The following is a 24,549-nucleotide window of genomic DNA, read 5'->3' on the forward strand; positions in this document are numbered from 1 at the left end:
TGAAGGTAGGGTTATAGGATTGTCTTCGTAACTTCAGGTACTTGCCACCTAATCACCTGAATCCATAAATTGAGACATTGTGCTGGGGCCAGCACCTTACGGCCATACCACCCTGAGCACGCCCGACCTCGTCTGATCTCGGAAGCTGAGCAGGGCTGGGCTTGGTTAGTACTTGGATGGGAGACTGCCTGGGAATACCTGGTGCTGTAAGCCTTTCATTTTCATGTCATTGAACCGCTTTTGATCCAGAGAAGGGGTGTATTAAAAGACCAAAAGCAGCTGCCCATTAATGAGGGCACATTAACGACATTGCTTTTGGCTGTTTTCCAATGTCTTGTGCTGCTAGCTGATGCCACTTACACCACACCAGGGCCTGTGGCTGCTGGCTGAGGCCACTTACACCACACCAGGGCCTGTGGCTGCTGGCTGAGGCCACCTACACCACACCAGGGCCTTAGTTGCTATTGAGGCCAATTACACCACACCAGGGTCTGTGGCTCTTGCTCAGGCCACTTACACCACACCAGGGCCTGTGGCTGCTGGCTGAGGCCACTTACACCACACCAGGGCCTGTGGCTGCTGGCTGAGGCCACCTACACCACACCAGGGCCTTAGTTGCTATTGAGGCCAATTACACCACACAAGGGCCTGTGGCTGCTGGCTGAGGCCACCTACACCACACCAGGGCCTGTGGCTGCTGGCTGAGGCCACTTACAACACACCAGGGCCTGTGGCTCTTGCTCAGGCCACTCATATCACACCAGGCCCTGTGCTTCTGGCCGAGGCCATCTTCACCGAACCAGGCCCTGTGCTGCTTGCTGTGGCCATGTACAACACACCAGGCCCTGTGCTGGTTCCTGACGCCATCTTCAACAATCCAGGGCCTGTGCTGTTGGATAAATGCCAAACTGAGCCTTTGGGTTAGGGTATTATGCAAACATGCAGGTATGGTTATAGGATTTTCTTCGTAACTTCAGGTACTTGCCACCTAATCACTTGAATCCATAAATTGAGACATTGTGCTGGGGCCAGCAGCTTACGGCCATACCACCCTGAGCACGCCCGACCTCGTCTGATCTCGGAAGCTAAGCAGGGCTGGGCTTGGTTGGTACTTGGATGGGAGACTGCCTGCGAATACCTGGTGCTGTAAGCCTTTCATTTTCATGTCATTGAACCGCTTTTGATCCAGAGAAGGGGTGTATTAAAAGACCAAAAGCAGCTGCCCATTAATGAGGGCACATTAACGACATTGCTTTTGGCTGTTTTCCAATGTCTTGTGCTGCTAGCTGATGCCACCTACACCACACCACGGCCTTATTTGCTGGCTGAGGCCACATACACCAAACCAGGGCCTTAGTTGCTATTGAGGCCAATTACACCACACCAGGGCCTGTGGCTCTTGCTCAGGCCACTTACACCACACCAGGGCCTGTGGCTCTTGCTCAGGCCACTCACACCACACCAGGGCCCTTTTGCTGCTGGCTGAGGCCACTTACACCACACCAGTGCCTGTGGCTTCTGGCTGAGGCGACTTACACCACACCAGGGCCTGTGGCTGCTGGCTGATGCCACCTACACCACACCAGGGCCTGAGTGACCGGCTGGGGCCACTTACACCACATCAGGGCCTGTGGCTGCTGGCTGAGGCCAGTTACACCACACCAGAGCCTGTGGCTGCTGGCTGAAGCCACTTACACCACACCAGGGCCTTAGTTGCTATTGAGGCCACTTACACCACACCAGGGCCTGTGGCTGCTGGCTGAGGCCACCTACACCACACCAGGGCCTGTGGCTGCTGGCTGAGGCCACTTACACCACACCAGGGCCTGTGGCTGCTGGCTGAAGCCACTTACACCACACCAGGGCCTTAGTTGCTATTGAGGCCACTTACACCACACCAGGGCCTGTGGCTGCTGGCTGAGGCCACCTACACCACACCAGGGCCCTTTTGCTGCTGGCTGAGGCCACTTACACCACACCAGTGCCTGTGGCTTCTGGCTGAGGCCACTTACACCACACCAGGGCCTGTGGCTGCTGGCTGAGGCCACTTACACCACACCAGGGCCTGTGGCTCTTGCTCAGGCCACTCACATCACACCAGGCCCTGCGCTTCTGGCCGAGGCCATCTTCACCAAACCAGGCCCTGTGGTTCTTGCTCAGGCCACTTACACCACACCAGGGCCTTATTTGCTATTGAGGCCACTTACACCACACCAGGGCCTGTGGCACTTGCTCAGGCCACTTACACCACACCAGGGCCTGTGGCACTTGCTCAGGCCACTTACACCACACCAGGGCCTGTGGCTGCTGGCTGAGGCCACTTACACCACACCAGGGCCTGTGGCTCTTGCTCAGGCCACTTACACCACACCAGGGCCTGTGGCTGCTGGCTGAGGCCACTTACACCACACCAGGGCCTGTGGCTGCTGGCTGAGGCCACTTACACCACACCAGGGCCTGTGGCTGCTGGCTGAGGCCACCTACACCACACCAGGGCATGTGGCTGCTGGCTGAGGCCACTTACACCACACCAGTGCCTGTGGCTTCTGGCTGAGGCGACTTACACCACACCAGGGCCTGTGGCTGCTGGCTGAGGCCACTTACACCACACCAAGGCCTGTGGCTCTTGCTCAGGCCACTCACATCACACCAGGCCCTGCGCTTCTGGCCGAGGCCATCTTCACCAAACCAGGCCCTGTGCTCCTTGCTGTGGCCATGTACAACACACCAGGCCCTGTGCTGGTTCCTGAGGCCATCTTCAACAATCCAGGGCCTGTGCTGTTGGATAAATGCCAAACTGAGCCTTTGGGTTAGGGTATTATGCAAACATGCAGGTATGGTTATAGCATTGTCTTCGTAACTTCAGGTACTTGCCACCTAATCACTTGAATCCATAAATTGAGACATTGTGCTGGAGCCAGCAGCTTACGGCCATACCACCCTGAGCACGCCCGACCTCGTCTGATCTCGGAAGCTAAGCAGGGCTGGGCTTGGTTAGTACTTGGATGGGAGACTGCCTGGGAATACCTGGTGCTGTAAGCCTTTCATTTTCATGTCATTGAACCGCTTTTGATCCAGAGAAGGGGTGTATTAAAAGACCAAAAGCAGCTGCCCATTAATGAGGGCACATTAACGACACTGCTTTTGGCTGTTTTCCAATGTCTTGTGCTGCTAGCTGATGCCACCTACACCACACCAGGGCCTGAGTGACCGGCTGGGGCCACTTACACCACATCAGGGCCTGTGGCTCTGGCTGAGGCCACTTACACCACACCAGGGCCTGTGGCTGCTGGCTGAGGCCACTTACACCACACCAGGGCCTTAGTTGCTATTGAGGCCAATTACACCACACCATGGTCTGTGGCTCTTGCTCAGGCCACTTACACCACACCAGGGCCTGTGGCACTGGCCGAGGCCACTTACACCACACCAGGGCCTGTGGCTGCTGGCTGAGGCCACTTACACCACACAAGGGCTTGTGGCTGCTGGCTGAGGCCACCTACACCACACCAGGGCCTGTGGCTGCTGGCTGAGGCCACCTACACCACACCAGGGCCTGTGGCTCTTGCTCAGGCCACTTACACCACACCAGGGCCTGTGGCTCTTGCTCAGGCCACTTACACCACACCAGGGCCTGTAGCTCTTGCTGAGGCCACTCATATCACACCAGGCCCTGTGCTTCTGGCTGAGGCCACTTAGACCACACCAGGGCCTGTGGCTGCTGGCTGAGGCCACTTACACCACACCAGGGCCTGTGGCTGCTGGCTGAGGCCATCTACACCACACCAGGGCCTGTGGCTGCTGGCTGAGGCGACTTACACCACACCAGGGCCCTTTTGCTGCTGGCTGAGGCCACTTACACCACACCAGTGCCTGTGGCTTCTGGCTGAGGCGACTTACACCACACCAGGGCCTGTGGCTGCTGGCTGAGGCCACTTACACCACACCAGGGCCTGTGGCTCTTGCTCAGGCCACTCACATCACACCAGGCCCTGCGCTTCTGGCCGAGGCCATCTTCACCAAACCAGGCCCTGTGGCTCTTGCTCAGGCCACTTACACCACACCAGGGCCTGTGGCTCTGGCTTAGGCCACTTACACCACACCAGGGCCTGTGGCACTTGCTCAGGCCACTTACACCACACCAGGGCCTGTGGCTGCTGGCTGAGGCCACTTACACCACACCAGGGCCTGTGGCTCTTACTCAGGCCACTTACACCACACCAGGGCCTGTGGCACTGGCTGAGGCCACTTAAACCACACCAGGGCCTGTGGCTGCTGGCTGAGGCCACTTACACCAAACCAGGGCCTGTGGCTGCTTGCTGAGGCCATCTTCACCAAACCAGGCCCTGTGCTGCTTGCTGTGGCCATGTAAAACACACCAGGTCCTGTGCTGGTTCTTGAGGCCATCTTCAACAATCCAGGGCCTGTGCTGTTGGATAAATGCCAAACTGAGCCTTTGGGTTAGGGTATTATGCAAACATGCAGGTATGGTTATAGGATTGTCTTCGTAACTTCAGGTACTTGCCACCTAATCACTTGAATCCATAAATTGAGACATTGTGCTGGAGCCAGCAGCTTTCGGCCATACCACCGTGAGCACGCCCGACCTCGTCTGATCTCGGAAGCTAAGCAGGGCTGGGCTTGGTTAGTACTTGGATGGGAGACTGCCTGGGAATACCTGGTGCTGTAAGCCTTTCATTTTCATGTCATTGAACCGCTTTTGATCCAGAGAAGGGGTGTATTAAAAGACCAAAAGCAGCTCCCCCTTAATGAGGGCACATTAACGACATTGCTTTTGGCTGTTTTCCAATGTCTTGTGCTGCTAGCTGATGCCACTTACACCACACCAGGGCCTGTGGCTGCTGGCTGAGGCCACTTACACCACACCAGGGCCTGTGGCTCTTGCTCAGGCCACTTACACCACACCAGGGCCTGTGGCTGCTGGCTGAGGCCACCTACACCACACCAGGGCCTTAGTTGCTATTGAGGCCAATTACACCACACAAGGGCCTGTGGCTGCTGGCTGAGGCCACCTACACCACACCAGGGCCTGTGGCTGCTGGCTGAGGCCACTTACAACACACCAGGGCCTGTGGCTCTTGCTCAGGCCACTCATATCACACCAGGCCCTGTGCTTCTGGCCGAGGCCATCTTCACCAAACCAGGCCCTGTGCTGCTTGCTGTGGCCATGTACAACACACCAGGCCCTGTGCTGGTTCCTGACGCCATCTTCAACAATCCAGGGCCTGTGCTGTTGGATAAATGCCAAACTGAGCCTTTGGGTTAGGGTATTATGCAAACATGCAGGTATGGTTATAGGATTGTCTTCGTAACTTCAGGTACTTGCCACCTAATCACTTGAATCCATAAATTGAGACATTGTGCTGGGGCCAGCAGCTTATGGCCATACCACCCTGAGCACGCCCGACCTCGTCTGATCTCGGAAGCTGAGCAGGGCTGGGCTTGGTTAGTACTTGGATGGGAGACTGCCTGGGAATACCTGGTGCTGTAAGCCTTTCATTTTCATGTCATTGAACCGCTTTTGATCCAGAGAAGGGGTGTATTAAAAGACCAAAAGCAGCTGCCCATTAATGAGGGCACATTAACGACATTGCTTTTGGCTCTTTTCCAATGTCTTGTGCTGCTAGCTGATGCCACCTACACCACACCAGGGCCTGTGGCTCTGGCTGAGGCCACTTACACCACACCAGGGCCTGTGGCTGCTGGCTGAGGCCACTTACACCACACCAGGGCCTGTGGCTGCTGGCTGAGGCCACCTACACCACACCAGGGCCTTAGTTGCTATTGAGGCCAATTACACCACACCATGGTCTGTGGCTCTTGCTCAGGCCACTTACACCACACCAGGGCCTGTGGCACTGGCTGAGGCCACTTACACCACACCAGGGCCTGTGGCTGCTGGCTGAGGCCATTTACACCACACAAGGGCTTGTGGCTGCTGGCTGAGGCCACCTACACCACACCAGGGCCTGTGGCTGCTGGCTGAGGCCACCTACACCACACCAGGGCCTGTGGCTCTTGCTCAGGCCACTTACACCACACCAGGGCCTGTGGCTCTTGCTCAGGCCACTTACACCACACCAGGGCCTGTGGCTCTTGCTCAGGCCACTCATATCACACCAGGCCCTGTGCTTCTGGCTGAGGCCATCTTCACCAAACCAGGCCCTGTGGCTGCTGGCTGAGGCCACCTACACCACACCAGGGCCTTAGTTGCTATTGAGGCCACTTACACCACACCAGGGCCTGTGGCTGCTGGCTGAGGCCACCTACACCACACCAGGGCCTGTGGCTGCTGGCTGAGGCGACTTACACCACACCAGGGCCCTTTTGCTGCTGGCTGAGGCCACTTACACCACACCAGTGCCTGTGGCTTCTGGCTGAGGCGACTTACACCACACCAGGGCCTGTGGCTGCTGGCTGAGGCCACTTACACCACACCAGGGCCTGTGGCTCTTGCTCAGGCAACTCACATCACACCAGGCCCTGCGCTTCTGGCCGAGGCCATCTTCACCACACCAGGCCCTGTGGTTCTTGCTCAGGCCACTTACACCACACCAGGGCCTTATTTGCTATTGAGGCCACTTACACCACACCAGGGCCTGTGGCTCTGGCTTAGGCCACTTACACCACACCAGGGCCTGTGGCACTTGCTCAGGCCACTTACACCACACCAGGGCCTGTGGCTCTTGCTCAGGCCACTTACACCACACCAGGGCCTGTGGCACTGGCTGAGGCCACTTAGACCACACCAGGGCCTGTGGCTGCTGGCTGAGGCCACTTACACCACACCAGGGCCTGTGGCTGCTGGCTGAGGCCACTTACACCAAACCAGGGCCTGTGGCTGCTTGCTGAGGCCATCTTCACCAAACCAGGCCCTGTGCTGCTTGCTGTGGCCATGTAAAACACACCAGGTCCTGTGCTGGTTCTTGAGGCCATCTTCAACAATCCAGGGCCTGTGCTGTTGGATAAATGCCAAACTGAGCCTTTGGGTTAGGGTATTATGCAAACATGCAGGTATGGTTATAGGATTGTCTTCGTAACTTCAGGTACTTGCCACCTAATCACTTGAATCCATAAATTGAGACATTGTGCTGGGGCGAGCAGCTTACGGCCATACCACCCTGAGCACGCCCGACCTCGTCTGATCTCGGAAGCTAAGCAGGGCTGGGCTTGGTTAGTACTTGGATGGGAGACTGCCTGGGAATACCTGGTGCTGTAAGCCTTTCATTTTCATGTCATTGAACCGCTTTTGATCCAGAGAAGGGGTGTATTAAAAGACCAAAAGCAGCTCCCCATTAATGAGGGCACATAAACGACATTGCTTTTGGCTGTTTTCCAATGTCTTGTGCTGCTAGCTGATGCCACCTACACCACACCAGGGCCTGAGTGACCGGCTGGGGCCACTTACACCACATCAGGGCCTGTTGCTCTGGCTGAGGCCAGTTACACCACAACAGGGCCTGTGGCTGCTGCCTGAGGCCACATACACCACACCAGGGCCTTAGTTGCTATTGAGGCCATTTACACCACACCAGGGTCTGTGGCTCTTGCTCAGGCCACTTACACCACACCAGGGCCTGTGGCACTGGCTTAGGCCGCTTAGACCACACCAGGGCCTGTGGCTGCTGGCTGAGGCCACTTACACCACACCAGGGCCTGTTGCTGCTGGCTGAGGCCACTTACACCACACCAGGGACTGTGGCTTCTGGCTGAGGTGACTTACACCACACCAGGGCCCTTTTGCTGCTGGCTGAGGCCACTTACACCACACCAGTGCCTGTGGCTTCTGGCTGAGGCGACTTACACCACACCAGGGCCTGTGGCTGCTGGCTGAGGCCAATTACACCACACCAGGGTCTGGGGCTCTTGCTCAGGCCACTTACACCACACCAGGGCCTGTGGCACTGGCTGAGGCCACTTACACCACACCAGGGCCTGTGGCTGCTGGCTGAGGCCACTTACACCACACCAGGGCCTGTGGCTGCTGGCTGAGGCCACTTACACCACACCAGGGCCTGTGGCTGCTGGCTGAGGCCACCTACACCACACCAGGGCCTGTGGCTGCTGGCTGAGGCCACTTACACCACACCAGGGCCCTTTTGCTGCTGGCTGAGGCCACTTACACCACACCAGTGCCTGTGGCTTCTGGCTGAGGTGACTTACACCACACCAGGGCCTGTGGCTGCTGGCTCAGGCCACTCATATCAAACCAGGTCCTGTGCTTCTGGCCGAGGCCATCTTCACCAAACCAGGCCCTGTGCTGCTAGCTGAGGCGACTTACACCACATCAGGGCCTGTGGCTCTGGCTGAGGCCACTTACACCACACCAGGGCCTGTGGCTGCTGGCTGAGGCCAGTTACACCACACCAGGGCCTGTGGCTGGTGGCTGAGGCCACATACACCACACCAGGGCCTTAGTTGCTATTGAGGCCAATTACACCACACCAGGGCCTGTGGCTGCTGGCTGAGGCCACTTACACCATACCAGGGCCTGTGGCTGTTGGCTGAGGCGACTTACACCACACCAGAGCCTGTGGCTGCTGGCTGAGGCCACCTACACCACACCAGGGCCTTAGTTTCTATTGAGGCCACTTACACCACACCAGGGCCTGTGGCTCTGGCTGAGGCCACTTACACCACACCAGGGCCTTATTTGCTATTCAGGCCAGTTACACCACACCAGGGCCTGTGGCTCTGGCTCAGGCCACTTACACCACACCAGGGCCTGTGGCTGCTGGCTGAGGCCACTTACACCACACCAGGGCCTGTGGTTGCTGGCTGAGGCCACCTACACCACACCAGGGCCTGTGGCTGCTGGCTGAGGCCACTTACACCACACCAGGGCCCTTTTGCTGCTGGCTGAGGCAACTTACACCACACCAGTGCCTGTGGCTTCTGGCTGAGGCGACTTACACCACACCAGGGCCTGTGGCTGCTGGCTGAGGCCACTTACACCACACCAGGGCCTGTGGCTCTTGCTCAGGCCACTCACATCACACCAGGCCCTGCGCTTCTGGCCGAGGCCATCTTCACCAAACCAGGCCCTGTGGCTCTTGCTCAGGCCACTTACACCACACCAGGGCCTTATTTGCTATTGAGGCCACTTACACCACACCAGGGCCTTTGGCTCTGGCTTAGGCCACTTACACCACACCAGGGCCTGTGGCTGCTGGCTGAGGCCACTTACACCACACCAGGGCCTGTGGCTCTTGCTCAGGCCACTCACATCACACCAGGCCCTGCGCTTCTGGCCGAGGCCATCTTCACCAAACCAGGCCCTGTGGCTCTTGCTCAGGCCAGTTACACCACACCAGGGCCTGTGGCTGCTGGCTGAGGCCACTTACACCACACCAGGGCCTGTGGCTCTTGCTCAGGCCACTTACACCACACCAGGGCCTGTGGCACTGGCTGAGGCCACTTAGACCACACCAGGGCCTGTGGCTGCTGGCTGAGGCCACTTACACCACACCAGGGCCTGTGGCTGCTGGCTGAGGCCACTTACACCAAACCAGGGCCTTAGTTGCTATTGAGGCCAATTACACCACACCAGGGCCTGTGGCTCTTGCTCAGGCCACTTACACCACACCAGGGCCTGTGGCTCTTGCTCAGGCCACTTACACCACACCAGGGCCTGTGGCTCTTGCTCAGGCCACTCATATCACGCCAGGCCCTGTGCTTCTGGCCGAGGCCATCTTCACCAAACCAGGCCCTGTGCTGCTTGCTGTGGCCATGTACAACACACCAGGCCCTGTGCTGGTTCCAGAGGCCATCTTCAACAATCCAGGGCCTGTGCTGTTGGATAAATGCCAAACTGAGCCTTTGGGTTAGGGTATTATGCAAACATGCAGGTATGGTTATAGGTAGTGATGGGCAGATGAAGCCCCATGAAGCACTGAAGCTTTTCATCCAATTGGTTCACCCCAACGCGAAGCTTCATGAAGCTTCATTTGCTCTAGTAGGACACCTACTGGACGTAAAAATAATAGCTGGCATGAATTTGAAGAGCTTGGCATTTTGCACACAGCCTGTAAATGTCAACAACAAAAGGAGTGTGTAAAATATCTATATTGTAGTGATGGCAGTATACTGTGTATATTTATGCTGGCAGTATGGAAAGACAATAAAAACAAAGCACAAATATAAATATCACACACATCACTTATTGCATTGTATGATATTGTTATATCATTTAGTAACATTACAGCATGCTATATTATCATTGCATTTGATGGCTCACCTGGTCTTGCTCCACAATCGGTGTTCCCCTTATTCTCATGCAAAGCTCTGTAGTGCCTAAGCATGGATGAGGTGTTGTTGTTATATCCCAGCTCCCTGGCACATAGCAAACACCTCACCTTGTACAAAAGTACAGAAAGCCTAACATAGGTTTTATTGCACCATCAGTATTATGAAAATACATCTTCTGTGGAAATTCACATACCTTGTTGGGAGATATAAGCTCAAAATGTTCCCACACAGGGGAGGACATCCTCCTCTTCTTAGCTGGCTCCATTCTCTCCTGACTTTCTCTCTTCACTCTCATAAACCTCCAAACTGTCTCCAAACTCTCACTAACCGCAACTCTCCATCAAAAACCCACATTTTGAATGAAGTCTGAGGGGTTTATAACGCTGTCATAGCTCGCGGAAAAAATTCGAACCGCTTCATGAACCAGTCACGTGGTACAGCCGGGCAGCGAGGCTTCGGACGTCATCATTTTCAGCTCCTCCCATAAATGAAGCAAGCCTCGATACGCGCTTCGCGGAAACGCCCCCTCCATTACTCGACACACGCTCCGAAGCCTCGATACAGAACGTCCCATCACTAGTTATAGGATTGTCTTCGTAACTTCAGGTACTTGCCACCTAATCACTTGAATCCATAAATTGAGACATTGTGCTGGGGCCAGCAGCTTACGGCCATACCACCCTGAGCACGCCCGACCTCGTCTGATCTCGGAAGCTAAGCAGGGCTGGGCTTGGTTAGTACTTGGATGGGAGACTGCCTGGGAATACCTGGTGCTGTAAGCCTTTCATTTTCATGTCATTGAACCGCTTTTGATCCAGAGAAGGGGTGTATTAAAAGACCAAAAGCAGCTCCCCATTAATGAGGGCACATTAACGACATTGCTTTTGGCTCTTTTCCAATGTCTTGTGCTGCTAGCTGATGCCACCTACACCACACCAGGGCCTGAGTGACCGGCTGGGGCCACTTACACCACATCAGGGCCTGTGGCTCTGGCTGAGGCCACTTACACCACACCAGGGCCTGTGGCTGCTGGCTGAGGCCACTTACACCACACCAGGGCCTGTGGCTGCTGGCTGAGGCCACCTACACCACACCAGGGCATTAGTTGCTATTGAGGCCAATTACACCACACCAGGGTCTGTGGCTCTTGCTCAGGCCACTTACACCACACCAGGGCCTGTGGCACTGGCTGAGGCCACTTACACCACACCAGGGCCTGTGGCTGCTGGCTGAGGCCACTTACACCACACCAGGGCCTGTGGCTGCTGGCTGAGGCCACTTACACCACACCAGGGCCTGTGGCTGCTGGCTGAGGCCACCTACACCACACCAGGGCCTGTGGCTGCTGGCTGAGGCCACTTACACCACACCAGGGCCCTTTTGCTGCTGGCTGAGGCCACTTACACCACACCAGGGCCCTTTTGCTGCTGGCTGAGGCCACTTACACCACACCAGGGCCCTTTTGCTGCTGGCTGAGGCCACTTACACCACACCAGTGCCTGTGGCTTCTGGCTGAGGCGACTTACACCACACCAGGGCCTGTGGCTGCTGGCTGAGGCCACTTACACCACACCAGGGCCTGTGGCTCTTGCTCAGGCCACTCACATCACACCAGGCCCTGCGCTTCTGGCCGAGGCCATCTTCACCAAACCAGGCCCTGTGCTGCTTGCTGTGGCCATGTACAACACACCAGGCCCTGTGCTGGTTCCTGAGGCCATCTTCAACAATCCAGGGCCTGTGCTGTTGGATAAATGCCAAACTGAGCCTTTGGGTTAGGGTATTATGCAAACATGCAGGTATGGTTATAGGATTGTCTTCGTAACTTCAGGTACTTGCCACCTAATCACTTGAATCCATAAATTGAGACATTGTGCTGGAGCCAGCAGCTTACAGCCATACCACCCTGAGCACCTCTGATCTCGGAAGCTAAGCAGGGCTGGGCTTGGTTAGTACTTGGATGGGAGACTGCCTGGGAATACCTGGTGCTGTAAGCCTTTCATTTTCATGTCATTGAACCGCTTTTGATCCAGAGAAGGGGTGTATTAAAAGACCAAAAGCATCTGCCCATTAATGAGGGCACATTAACGACATTGCTTTTGGCTCTTTTCCAATGTCTTGTGCTGCTAGCTGATGCCACCTACACCACACCAGGGCCTGAGTGACCGGCTGGGGCCACTTACACCACATCAGGGCCTGTGGCTCTGGCTGAGGCCACTTACACCACACCAGGGCCTGTGGCTGCTGGCTGAGGCCAGTTACACCACACCAGAGCCTGTGGCTGCTGGCTGAAGCCACTTACACCACACCAGGGCCTTAGTTGCTATTGAGGCCACTTACACCACACCAGTGCCTGTGGCTTCTGGCTGAGGCGACTTACACCACACCAGGGCCTGTGGCTGCTGGCTGAGGCCACTTACACCACACCAGGGCCTGTGGCTCTTGCTCAGGCCACTCACATCACACCAGGCCCTGCGCTTCTGGCCGAGGCCATCTTCACCAAACCAGGCCCTTTGGCTCTTGCTCAGGCCACTTACACCACACCAGGGCCTTATTTGCTATTGAGGCCACTTACACCACACCAGGGCCTGTGGCTCTGGCTTAGGCCACTTACACCACACCAGGGCCTGTGGCACTTGCTCAGGCCACTTACACCACACCAGGGCCTGTGGCACTGGCTGAGGCCACTTAGACCACACCAGGGCCTGTGGCTGCTGGCTGAGGCCACTTACACCACACCAGGGCCTGTGGCTGCTGGCTGAGGCCACTTACACCAAACCAGGGCCTGTGGCTGCTGGCTGAGGCCACATACACCACACCAGGGCCTTAGTTGCTATTGAGGCCAATTACACCACACCAGGGCCTGTGGCTCTTGCTCAGGCCACTTACACCACACCAGGGCCTGTGGCTCTTGCTCAGGCCACTCATATCACACCAGGCCCTGTGCTTGTGGCTGCTTGCTGAGGCCATCTTCACCAAACCAGGCCCTGTGCTGCTAGCTGTGGCCATGTACAACACACCAGGCCCTGTGCTGGTTCCTGAGGCCATCTTCAACAATCCAGGGCCTGTGCTGTTGGATAAATGCTAAACTGAGCCTTTGGGTTAGGGTATTATGCAAACATGCAGGTATGGTTATAGGATTGTCTTCGTAACTTCAGGTACTTGCCACCTAATCACTTGAATCCATAAATTGAGACATTGTGCTGGGGCCAGCAGCTTACGGCCATACCACCCTGAGCACGCCCGACCTCGTCTGATCTTGGAAGCTAAGCAGGGCTGGGCTTGATTAGTACTTGGATGGGAGACTGCCTCGGAATACCTGGTGCTGTAAGCCTTTCCTTTTCATGTCATTGAACCGCTTTTGATCCAGAGAAGGGGTGTATTAAAAGACCAAAAGCAGCTGCCCATTAATGAGGGCACATGAACGACATTGCTTTTGGCTGTTTTCCAATGTCTTGTGCTGCTAGCTGATGCCACCTACACCACACCAGGGCCTGAGTGACCGGCTGGGGCCACTTACACCTCATCAGGGCCTGTGGCTCTGGCTGAGGCCACTTACACCACACCAGGGCCTGTGGCTGCTGGCTGAGGCCACCTACACCACACCAGGGCCTTAGTTGCTATTGAGGCCAATTACACCACACCAGGGTCTGTGGCTCTTGCTCAGGCCACTTACACCACACCAGGGCCTGTGGCTGCTGGCTGAGGCCACCTACACCACACCAGGGCCTGTGGCTGCTGGCTGAGACCACTTACACCACACCAGGGCCTGTGGCTCTTGCTCAGGCCACTTACACCACACCAGGGCCTGTGGCTCTTGCTCAGGCCACTTACACCACACCAGGGCCTGTGGCTGCTGGCTGAGGCCACCTAAACCACACCAGGGCATTAGTTGCTATTGAGGCCAATTACACCACACCAGGGTCTGTGGCTCTTGCTCAGGCCACTTACACCACACCAAGGCCTGTGGCACTGGCTGAGGCCACTTACACCACACCAAGGCCTGTGGCTGCTGGCTGAGGCGACTTACACCACACCAGGGCCTGTGGCTGCTGGCTGAGGCCACTCACATCACACCAGGCCCTGCGCTTCTGGCCGAGGCCATCTTCACCAAACCAGGCCCTGTGCTGCTTGCTGTGGCCATGTACAACACACCAGGCCCTGTGCTGGTTCCTGAGGCCATCTTCAACAATCCAGGGCCTGTGCTGTTGGATAAATGCTAAACTGAGCCTTTGGGTTAGGGTATTATGCAAACATGCAGGTATGGTTATAGGATTGTCTTCGTAACTTCAGGTACTTGCCACCTAATCACTTGAATCCATAAATTGAGACATTGTGCTGGGGCCAGCAGCTTACGGCCATACCACCCTGAGCACGCCCGACCTCGTCTGATCTCGGAAGCTAAGCAGGGCTGGGCTTGGTTAGTACTTGGATGGGAGACTGCCTGGGAATACCTGGTGCTGTAAGCCTTTCATTTTCATGTCATTGAACCGCTTTTGATCCAGAGAAGGGTTGTATTAAAAGACCAAAAGCATCTGCCCATTAATGAGGGCACATTAACGACATTGCTTTTGGCTGTTTTCCAATGTCTTGTGCTGCTAGCTGATGCAACCTACACCACACAAGGGCCTGAGTGACCGGCTGGGGCCACTTACACCACATCAGGGCCTGTGGCTCTGGCTGAGGCCACTTACACCACACCAGGGCCTGTGGCTGCTGGCTGAGGCCAGTTACACCACACCAGAGCCTGTGGCTGCTGGCTGAAGCCACTTACACCACACCAGGGCCTTAGTTGCTATTGAGGCCACTTACACCACACCAGGGCCTGTGGCTGCTGGCTGAGGCAACCTACACCACACCAGGGCCTGTGGCTCTTGCTCAGGCCACTCACATCACACCAGGCCCTGCGCTTCTGGCCGAGGCCATCTTCACCAAACCAGGCCCTTTGGCTCTTGCTCAGGCCACTTACACCACACCAGGGCCTTATTTGCTATTGAGGCCACTTACACCACACCAGGGCCTGTGGCTCTTGCTCAGGCCACTTACACCACACCAGGGCCTGTGGCACTTGCTCAGGCCACTTACACCACACCAGGGCCTGTGGCTGCTGGCTGAGGCCACTTACACCACACCAGGGCCTGTGGCTCTTGCTCAGGCCACTTACACCACACCAGGGCCTGTGGCACTGGCTGAGGCCACTTAGACCACACCAGGGCCTGTGGCTGCTGGCTGAGGCCACTTACACCACACCAGGGCCTGTGGCTGCTGGCTGAGGCCACTTACACCAAACCAGGGCCTGTGGCTGCTGGCTGAGGCCACATACACCACACCAGGGCCTTAGTTGCTATTGAGGCCAATTACACCACACCAGGGCCTGTGGCTCTTGCTCAGGCCACTTACACCACACCAGGGCCTGTGGCTCTTGCTCAGGCCACTCATATCACACCAGGCCCTGTGCTTGTGGCTGCTTGCTGAGGCCATCTTCACCAAACCAGGCCCTGTGCTGCTAGCTGTGGCCATGTACAACACACCAGGCCCTGTGCTGGTTCCTGAGGCCATCTTCAACAATCCAGGGCCTGTGCTGTTGGATAAATGCTAAACTGAGCCTTTTTGTTAGGGTATTATGCAAACATGCAGGTATGGTTATAGGATTGTCTTCGTAACTTCAGGTACTTGCCACCTAATCACTTGAATCCATAAATTGAGACATTGTGCTGGGGCCAGCAGCTTACGGCCATACCACCCTGAGCACGCCCGACCTCGTCTGATCTCGGAAGGTAAGCAGGGCTGGGCTTGGTTAGTACTTGGATGGGAGACTGCCTGGGAATACCTGGTGCTGTAAGCCTTTCATTTTCATGTCATTGAACCGCTTTTGATCCAGAGAAGGGGTGTATTAAAAGACCAAAAGCAGCTGCCCATTAATGAGAGCACATTAACGACATTGCTTTTGGCTCTTTACCAATGTATTGTGCTGCTAGCTGAGGCCACCTACACCACACCAGGGCCTGTGGCACTGGCTAAGGCAATCTACACCACACCCGGAACTGAGTTGCCGGATGGGGCCACTTACACCACAACAGGGCCTGGGACGTTTTGTCAGAGCACTGGGCAACAGTCATAGCAAAGAGATGATTCCGTACCATTGATTCATTAATGTTGAATTCTCTCGCAGCTGCTCTATTCCCATGTTGTTGCAGTATATTAATAACTAACCTGGTATTGTCGATGAATGATCTCAGTTGTTCTCCTGTCTGAAGTTTGGCCTGTGTATAGCAACCTGCTATGTGATTGCATTTGTTCCTGACCACCAGAATCCGTCACGTTAACTTTTATCGAGTGGAAAAAAAGTTGGCGTTCATCCTCCAGCTTCACTGTGCTAATGTTGTGCTAACATAGCTGTGTTGCTAGCAATCACATAGCACAACATTATATACTAGGTAGTCCAACTTTTTTTCTCACGTGGTGAGTGATATTCTGTCTATAGTTCATGTTGAATGTTAACATTTGTTTTGGTTCTTTAAATGTTAGGGGTTTAAGAGAATCTTTTCAAAGAAAAGCCTTATTTTTGTACTGCAAAGGTAAAAAATCAAACTGTATTTTTCTACAAGAGACTCATTCATCTGATAGTGATGTATCTTTTTGGTCAAACCAATGGGGTAGCAAAATCCTGTTTAGCCATGGCTCAACTAGGTCGGGGGGTGTAGCAATTTTATTCAATAACTTTCCTGGGGATCTTGTACTACAACGGACTGATTTGAATGGTCATTGGTTGATTGCTGTAATGAGAGTTGAAAGTTTGTTTTTCATTTTAGTCAACATTTATGGATATAACAATGAAAGTCAGAATAAAATTATGTTAGAAGATATAACTTCAAATATTTTTGAACTTAAAGATCAATACCCTACAGAATACTATTAGATTATTCTGTTATTATAGGTTACCTTATATATGTAATCAAAGTAGTTGAATTAGAATACTGCTGTAGATCATATTATGCCCTTTAATATAGAGTGTGTGATCTGTATGTAGTTTAGTTCTCATTATACTTTTGAGTTTAAAGAACATATTCACTTATTAGTTTATTAGATAAGTGTGCATCACTCTATATCCTTGATCTGCTATGAATGTATTACACTGTTTTCTTGACATGCTTTATTGTTGAATCATAAAAAGAAGGTTGTAAGCAGGAGACTCTGTGTCTAAGACAGGGGAGATAGACCACATTCCATACCCCCACCTTTACAGAGAGCAGAGAAAGACAGGGAGCCGAGGTCGTAACTTGGACGCCGTAACAGAGAAAGAATGTGAATGTTTGGGCTTTTACAGCTAGGTGGGGGCCACTAGCGGCTATAAGAAGCTGAGTAACACGTCATCATTTCGAGACTGCTGTGACCCTCTTCAGGCATGTCTCCCCATCATGATGGTCCTTATGCTCTTAAGTGTTGAATTGTATGGAAATAAATGATTGTTGATTGAGCATAAATACACCGAGTATTGTCCTTCCTTCAGCCCAAAGATTCAAAGAATTGGGAGATTTCAACAATACATTTTAATGGGTGGTGATTGGAATATGACTCCTGATGAATGGACTGATAGATGGCCCTCAAGGACAGGTAGACCACAAAAAAATAACCTAGTTATAGATTTTTTGATAAGTAACAACTTGACAGATATTTGGAGAGTAAGAAATCCAGGAATTAAGAGCTTTTCCTGGTTTAAACCAAATGGAGCTTGTAAATCTAGAATAGACTATTGGCTAGGAAGTGACATCATTATTAGCCACACTGTAAAAGTTGTAATGTCAAATGCACCTCTATCTGATCATTGCTTTATTGAACTGTGCTTAGAATCGGAAATTAGACAATCAAATAAAAGAACTTATTGGAAGTTCAATGCCAAACTTTTACAAAATGAAGACTACTGCAACATAGTCAAAAAAATTATAAAAGATATTATGGCTGATCATCTAATTGTAGGATATATCAGTAAATGGGAATTCATTAAATTCAAAATTAGAGAATTTAGTATTCAATTCAGTAAAAACATAAGTCAAAAGCAAAGAGAATATGAATGTAAATTATTCCAAGAAATTACTTATTGCTGTAGTAAAGATGATCTAAATACCCAAGAAAGGAGTAAACTTATGGAGTTGCAAACTAAATTAGATCAGCTCTACCTAAATAAAGCAGAAGGAGCTTTTGTGCGTTCACGGGCCAAGTGGATTGAGGAGGGGGAAAGAAATTCATATTTTTTTAATTTAGAAAAGAGCAGACAGAAAAGAAATTTTATATCTTCTCTGTTAATTGATGGCATTGAATGTGACGACCCTAAAATTTTGGAGAATGAAACTTATACATTCTATTCCAATTTATACTCCTCACAGTTCTCCCAAGCAGATTGTGATGTCTTTTTTGATCAAATAGATAATCTGATCCCTAAAATTGATGAATCATTTAAGGAATTATGTGAATCTGACTTCAGAATTGAAGAGTTAGATGCATCTGTTAAGAAAATGGCACTTAATAAATCCCCTGGTCCAGATGGGCTTACAGTTAATTTCTTCCAATTTTTTTGGGAAGACTTACGGGAAATTTTATTCAAAGCTATACTGGCCAGTATTGAAAAGGGAGAATTGATATCTAGCATGAAACAAGGATTAATTACATTGATTCCTAAACCAAACAAAGATAAACGACAATTGGATAACTTAAGGCCCATAACTTTATTAAATACAGATTATAAAATTTTCTCTAGCTCAGTTGCAACAAGGCTCAAACAAGGGGTTTCAAGTATAATTAGTGATGTAAATGCTGTTAAAATGTTCTGTGTGGATTTCATGATGTAGATGACTGATTTATAATAAGTTACATAATTTCATGAATGTATATAGTTTGTGTTGAAATGTCTTTATTTGAAATGTACATGTGTAAGGTGTAAGAGCTAGTGTCTCGTGAGAATACCCTTAACGAGAGTACACGAGACTTTTCATGGACTGTGAGGGAGCAGATGTCTCTCATGAAGCGATTTTAAGCTAAAAGTTTACTAAAAGAAAGGGCAATACAAGGACTTAAGGACCTCTTTTCAGGACAAGCAGCCAACGAGGTATTTGTCATTTGAGAAATGTTTTTTATTTGTGTTTGGACTTAATATGTGTACTGTAAAGTTGCTAATTGGTTTGTACTATTCGCTCGTGACCAGTTCTCACGGCGTATTGGCGTAATGGCGTATCGGCGTACTGGTGATGGTGAAGCTGAGGAGAGAAGGCCCAAGTAATAAACGCCCGTTTCAAAGAACCGACCTGTGTCTGTGTTGTCGTGAAGAGAGCTACAAGTGAGACACAATCAGGGTTTTTGAAAGACAGGAACATTCATAATAATATCAGATTGGTTTTAGACTTACTGGACTACAATGATCTAATTAGTGATGACAGTTTTATTCTTTTCTTGGACTTTTATAAAGCTTTCGATTCAGTAGAACATCCTTTTATTTTAGAAACACTAACTCGATTTGGATTTGGGGATAAATTTAGGAAGATAACAGATATACTGTATAATGATATAAATAGCTCTGTGTCATTAGGCTATGGCACTGGTAAAAGATTTAGCGTCAAATAAGGAATTAGGCAAGGGTGTGGAAGCTCTCCGTTGTTGTTCATAATGGTTGTGGAGATGCTCGCAATTCTAATTAAAAACAGCAGCGTTGCCAGAATTGAGATTATGGATAATTTTTTAATAATTAGTCAACTTGCGGATGACACTACTCTTTTCTTAAAAAATGAACATCAGATTCCCCTGGTAAAACAAATAATCACTACATTCTCAAAAGCTTCAGGCTTAAAGTTAAATTTAAATAAATGTGAATTATTGGCATTAAAGGAGTGTAATTAATTTTAAGACTAAACCAACACTAGCTTACTGGAAAAACGACTTCTACCTGTTGGTTAAATCTTTGACTTTAGTTAAAAAGAAAAAGGCTGCTTTTTTTGTTTCCTTTATGGAAGATTTTGATTTAGTGAGTTAATAATTTGTTAAATTATGTGACCCCTTTATATTTTATTTTCACTATGTATGAAAGTTGCTAATATGTAAGAAATGTCTATTCTCTGAATCTGTAATATATGGTGCATTTTGTTTGTATGTTTATATTACTAATAAAAAATAAAAAAATTTTTTAAAAAAGGTAGTCCAACTTCAGTAACCCTGCAAACGCTACTGCTGTTTAGTTTTCTGTCTTCATTTATGTTGGAAGTGGTAGCAGAATGTACGTTTTAATTAGTTTCAAAAATCTCTCAATCAGAACATGGTATGTCATGTTTAGGTGGAAACTAGTGAGCTAACTTCCTGTTAACTTTAACTCCGTTAATTTTAATAAATTCTGTTTTCATGGATGCCTGGATGCTAACTTAATTGTTACACCTGGTAAAGCAGCAACGCTGATGATTTTATTAAAGATGAAAGAATTAGACCGTTTTTAACTCTGTGTTCGTTTGACTTTGGGACCTGAAGCTGTCATGGTCCTGCGACCATGACTCAGTGACTTTATGTTTATGTTTATCTCCACTTTATGTTCAGTATTGTCAATAAATCACCTTCACATCTAAGGAAGCGCTGCGTTTGAGTCCTCCTTCCACTCTTTACACGGCCGCTGCCCCGGACCGTGACAGTACGACGCGAACACAAGATGGACCCAGCAGCGCTTAATCCGTCCAGGGAGCTACGGGAGACGCTCATCGATGCCACACAGGAGCTGATCGACCTGTGGCTGGAAAGCCCGGGTGGCACGTCCCAGCGCGCTATAGAGAGGCGGCTACAGCGTCTGGTGACCGGTCTCCCATGGCTTCTGGACTCGCTCTGTTCGTGGGAGCGGGAGTTTCTCCTTTTGGACCTTGGACTACACCCCCCGTCTGCATTCACTTTCGAGCAGCCCGATGCGGTGAGTAATAATAATAATAATAATAATGGATTGGATTTATATAGCGCTTTTCAAGGCACCCAAAGCGCTTTACAATGCCACTATTCATTCACTCTCACATTCATACACTGGTGAGCGGGATGCATTGCTTTCCCCAGTTTCCGGGACTTTGTTTTCTGGGGCTATTCAGAGCGGGATGGGAGACTGTACGGGTCGCTTGCCTACCTTCGTGGTAACGGATCCTTCCCAAGTGGGCGTGTACAAACCCTCTGTAAAACTGAGAGACTGTTTCTCTGCCGCCCCTTCTGAGCCAGGACTTTATCACCATTCTCCGGCTCAGTTCTGTGTCCAGCCACAAGCTTCCCAGTCTGTAGCTCAACCGTTAGCCTCCCTTAAGCCACAATTTTCACACTGTTTTTCCACCGCTGTTTCTGAGCAGGGAGACAAACTGTTTCACTACGGACCTGTTCCTCAAAAGCTGGCTACATTAGAGACTATTGCTCACTCCGGGGCTTCCCCAGAGGCTGGGTTACTGCCCTCAGCTTACTCTGGACCCCTTGGAGGCCAAGATGCCAGCTGTGAACTGCACCAGGCTGTCACTGCCTGAGCAGGGTCAGTGCTCTGCGCAGCTGCAGCCCTCCTTATGTGTGCCGGAGGCCCACGTGCCTACTGGTTTTGTTTCATGTGTGCCAGAGGCCCACGTGCCTACTGGTTTTGTTTCATGTGTGCCAGAGGCCCACGTGCCTACTGGTTTTGTTTCATGTGTGCCAGAGGCCCACGTGCCTACTGGTTTTGTTTCATGTGTGCCGGGGGCCCCGGTGCCCACTGGTTCTGCGGCTGTTTTCGCTGGGGGGCCCGAGGAGCCCGTCCAGCCTCCTGTTTCGCCTGCTGGGGGGCCCGAGGAGCCCGTCCAGCCTCCTGTTTCGCCTGCTGGGGGGCCCGAGGAGCCCGTCCAGCCTCATGCTTCTTCGGCTGGGGGGCCCGAGGAGCCCGTCCAGCCTCATGCCACACCGGCTGCCACGTCAGCTGGGGGGCCCGAGGATCCCGTCCAGCCACCTGTGGCTGCTTCTCCACCTGTGGCTGCTTCTCCACTTGTGGCTGCAGCGCCGCCTCCTGCAGTACCATCACCAGCAGCGCTACCACCTGCTACTGCCACGCCTCAGCCTGACGCTTCATCCTCACCTGGCCCGGCTTCAGCCTCGCCTGGTTCTGGTCCAGCTTCATCCTCACCTGGCCCAGCTTCAGCTTCAGCTTCAGCTTCAGCTTCGCCCGGCCCAGCTGCAGCTACAGCTTCGTCCTCGCCCAGCCCGGCTTCAGCTACAGCTTCGTCATCGCCTGGCCCGGCTTCAGCCTCGCTTGATTCTGGTCCAGCTTCATCCTCACCTGGCCCAGCTTCAGCTTCAGCGTCAGCTTCGCCCGGCCCAGCTGCAGCTACAGCTTCGTCCTCGCCCGGCCCAGCTGCAGCTACAGCTTCGTCCTCGCCCGGCCCGGCTTCAGCTACAGCTTCGTCCTCGCCCGGCCCGGCTTCAGCTACAGCTTCGTCATCGCCTGGCCCGGCTTCAGCCTCGCCTGATTCTGGTCCAGCTTCAGCCTCGCCTGATTCTGGTCCAGCTTCATCCTCACCTGGCCCAGCTTCAGCTTCATCCTCGCCTGGCCCGGCTTCATCCTCGTCTGGTCCAGCTTCAGCCTCGCCTGGTCCTGGCCCAGCTTCAGCCTCGCCTGGCCCGGCTTCAGCCTCGCCTGGCCCGGCTTCATCTTCGCCTGGCCCGGCTTCATCCTCGCCTGGTCCGGCTTCATCCTCGTCTGGTCCAGCCTTCGTGTCTGCACCCTCGTCTGGTCCAGCTTCAGCCTCGCCCGGTCCTGGTCCGGCTTCGTCCCTGCCTCGTCCGGCTTCATCCTCGTCTGGTCCAGCCTTCGTGCCCGCATCCTCGGCCACAGCATCCTCATCTTCACCCACTGCGCCTGGTCCAGCCTCCGCTTCAGCGTCTTCATCAGCATGTCCAGAATGTCCAGTGTGTGTGTAAGAACTATATGTGTGGGTCAGTACTGTGTGGTGGTGTGATTGAGAGACCGTATCGCCTGCGGGAAGAAGCTCCTCCTCAGTCTCTCTGTGTTGGTCTTCAGGGAGCGGAATCGCTTTCCTGACCTCAACAGAGAGAACAGTCTGTTGTTGGGATGGCTGAGGTCCTTCACAATCTTCCTGGCCTTGGTCCAGCACCGCCTGCTGTAGATTGAGTGCAGGTCAGGGAGCTCGGAGCAGATGGTGCACTCAGCTGACCGCACAACCCTCTGTAGAGCTCGTCTGTCCTGCATGGTGCTGTTCCTGAACCAGGTTAAGATGTTTGCCGTCAGGATGCTCTCTATGGTGCACGAGTAAAAGTTCCTGAGCACCTTGGAGGGCAGTTGGAAGTCTCTCAAGCGTCTGAGGTGGTAGAGACGCTGACGGGCCTTTTTCACCACGGTGTTGATGTGACAGGACCATGACAGGTCCTGCGTGATGTGAACTCCGAGGTATTTGAAGCTGTCCACTCTCTCCACTGGGCACTCGTTGATGACAGGGGTCTGGTAGTTCCTCTCCTGCTTAGTGCTGAAGTCCACTATCAGCTCCTTTGTCTTACTGACGTTTAGAAGGAGGTTGTTCCTCTGGCACCAGTTCTCCAGATTCCTAATCTCCTTCAGGTAGGCCGTCTTGTTGTTATCAGAGATCAGGCCCACCACGACGGTGTCGTCAGCAAACTTGATGATGGTGGTGGAGCTGGTAGTGGCCACGCAGTCATATGTGTACAGAGAGTACAGCAGGGGGCTCAGAACACACCCCTGGGGGGCTCCAGTGCTGAGAGTGGTGGAGGCTGAGACATGTCCGCCCATCCTTACTGCCTGTGGTCTGCCAGTTAGGAAGTTGGAGATCCACTGACACATAGATGAGCTGAGTCCCAGATGCTCCAGCTTGGTGGTGAGTGTGGAGGGAATTATGGTATTAAATGCAGAGCTGTAGTCTATGAAGAGCATTTTAACATAATTCCCCCTTCTGAAGAATAGCCTTTATTGTCATTGTACAGAGTACAACGAAATTGGAGTGCCACTCCCTTGGTGCAAGTTTCAATAATAAATATAAATGTAAAATATAAAAAGTACAAAAAAACAATCGTAAGTACTCAAACAATAGTATGTACAATATATACAGGATAGCAGCATTAATATAATCACAGTATGAATAGCAGCATAATATAGTGACAGTGACGGTATGGAATAGGTTCAGTTATTTTTGTGCTTATTTACTACGGTGATAGCTCTGGGAAAGAAGCTATCCCTGAATCTGTTTGTCCTGGTTTTATGTGACCTGTACCGTCGGCCTGACGGTAATAGTTCAA

At 52.3% G+C, this 24,549-nt stretch overlaps 5 non-coding genes and 6 pseudogenes across 5 annotated transcripts; all 11 read left to right on the forward strand.

Annotated features, from left to right (window-relative positions):
• Positions 1 to 94: 94 nt before the first annotated feature.
• LOC146716358 (5S ribosomal RNA) lies at positions 95 to 213 on the forward strand (annotated as a pseudogene).
• An 821-nt stretch (positions 214 to 1,034) lies between these two features.
• LOC146716359 (5S ribosomal RNA) lies at positions 1,035 to 1,153 on the forward strand (annotated as a pseudogene).
• Positions 1,154 to 2,923: 1,770 nt separating this feature from the next.
• LOC146716360 (5S ribosomal RNA) lies at positions 2,924 to 3,042 on the forward strand. Its single transcript, XR_014919788.1, has one exon. It is a non-coding gene; the product is annotated as a 5S ribosomal RNA (ribosomal RNA).
• Positions 3,043 to 4,574: 1,532 nt separating this feature from the next.
• LOC146716361 (5S ribosomal RNA) lies at positions 4,575 to 4,693 on the forward strand (annotated as a pseudogene).
• A 703-nt stretch (positions 4,694 to 5,396) lies between these two features.
• On the forward strand, positions 5,397 to 5,515 carry LOC146716362 (5S ribosomal RNA; annotated as a pseudogene).
• Positions 5,516 to 7,124: 1,609 nt separating this feature from the next.
• On the forward strand, positions 7,125 to 7,243 carry LOC146716363 (5S ribosomal RNA). Its single transcript, XR_014919789.1, has one exon. It is a non-coding gene; the product is annotated as a 5S ribosomal RNA (ribosomal RNA).
• A 3,689-nt stretch (positions 7,244 to 10,932) lies between these two features.
• On the forward strand, positions 10,933 to 11,051 carry LOC146716364 (5S ribosomal RNA). Its single transcript, XR_014919791.1, has one exon. It is a non-coding gene; the product is annotated as a 5S ribosomal RNA (ribosomal RNA).
• A 1,103-nt stretch (positions 11,052 to 12,154) lies between these two features.
• LOC146716365 (5S ribosomal RNA) lies at positions 12,155 to 12,263 on the forward strand (annotated as a pseudogene).
• Positions 12,264 to 13,481: 1,218 nt separating this feature from the next.
• LOC146716366 (5S ribosomal RNA) lies at positions 13,482 to 13,600 on the forward strand (annotated as a pseudogene).
• A 1,016-nt stretch (positions 13,601 to 14,616) lies between these two features.
• Positions 14,617 to 14,735, forward strand: LOC146716367 (5S ribosomal RNA). Its single transcript, XR_014919792.1, has one exon. It is a non-coding gene; the product is annotated as a 5S ribosomal RNA (ribosomal RNA).
• A 1,257-nt stretch (positions 14,736 to 15,992) lies between these two features.
• Positions 15,993 to 16,111, forward strand: LOC146716368 (5S ribosomal RNA). The gene has a single exon (XR_014919863.1). It is a non-coding gene; the product is annotated as a 5S ribosomal RNA (ribosomal RNA).
• The last annotated feature ends 8,438 nt before the right edge of the window (positions 16,112 to 24,549 follow it).

This window comes from Copadichromis virginalis, linkage group LG3 (genome assembly GCF_057382275.1).
Source record: "Copadichromis virginalis isolate Kocher_CV1m ecotype Utaka linkage group LG3, C_Virginalis_male_GT1.1, whole genome shotgun sequence".
Classification (NCBI taxonomy): domain Eukaryota; kingdom Metazoa; phylum Chordata; class Actinopteri; order Cichliformes; family Cichlidae; genus Copadichromis; species Copadichromis virginalis.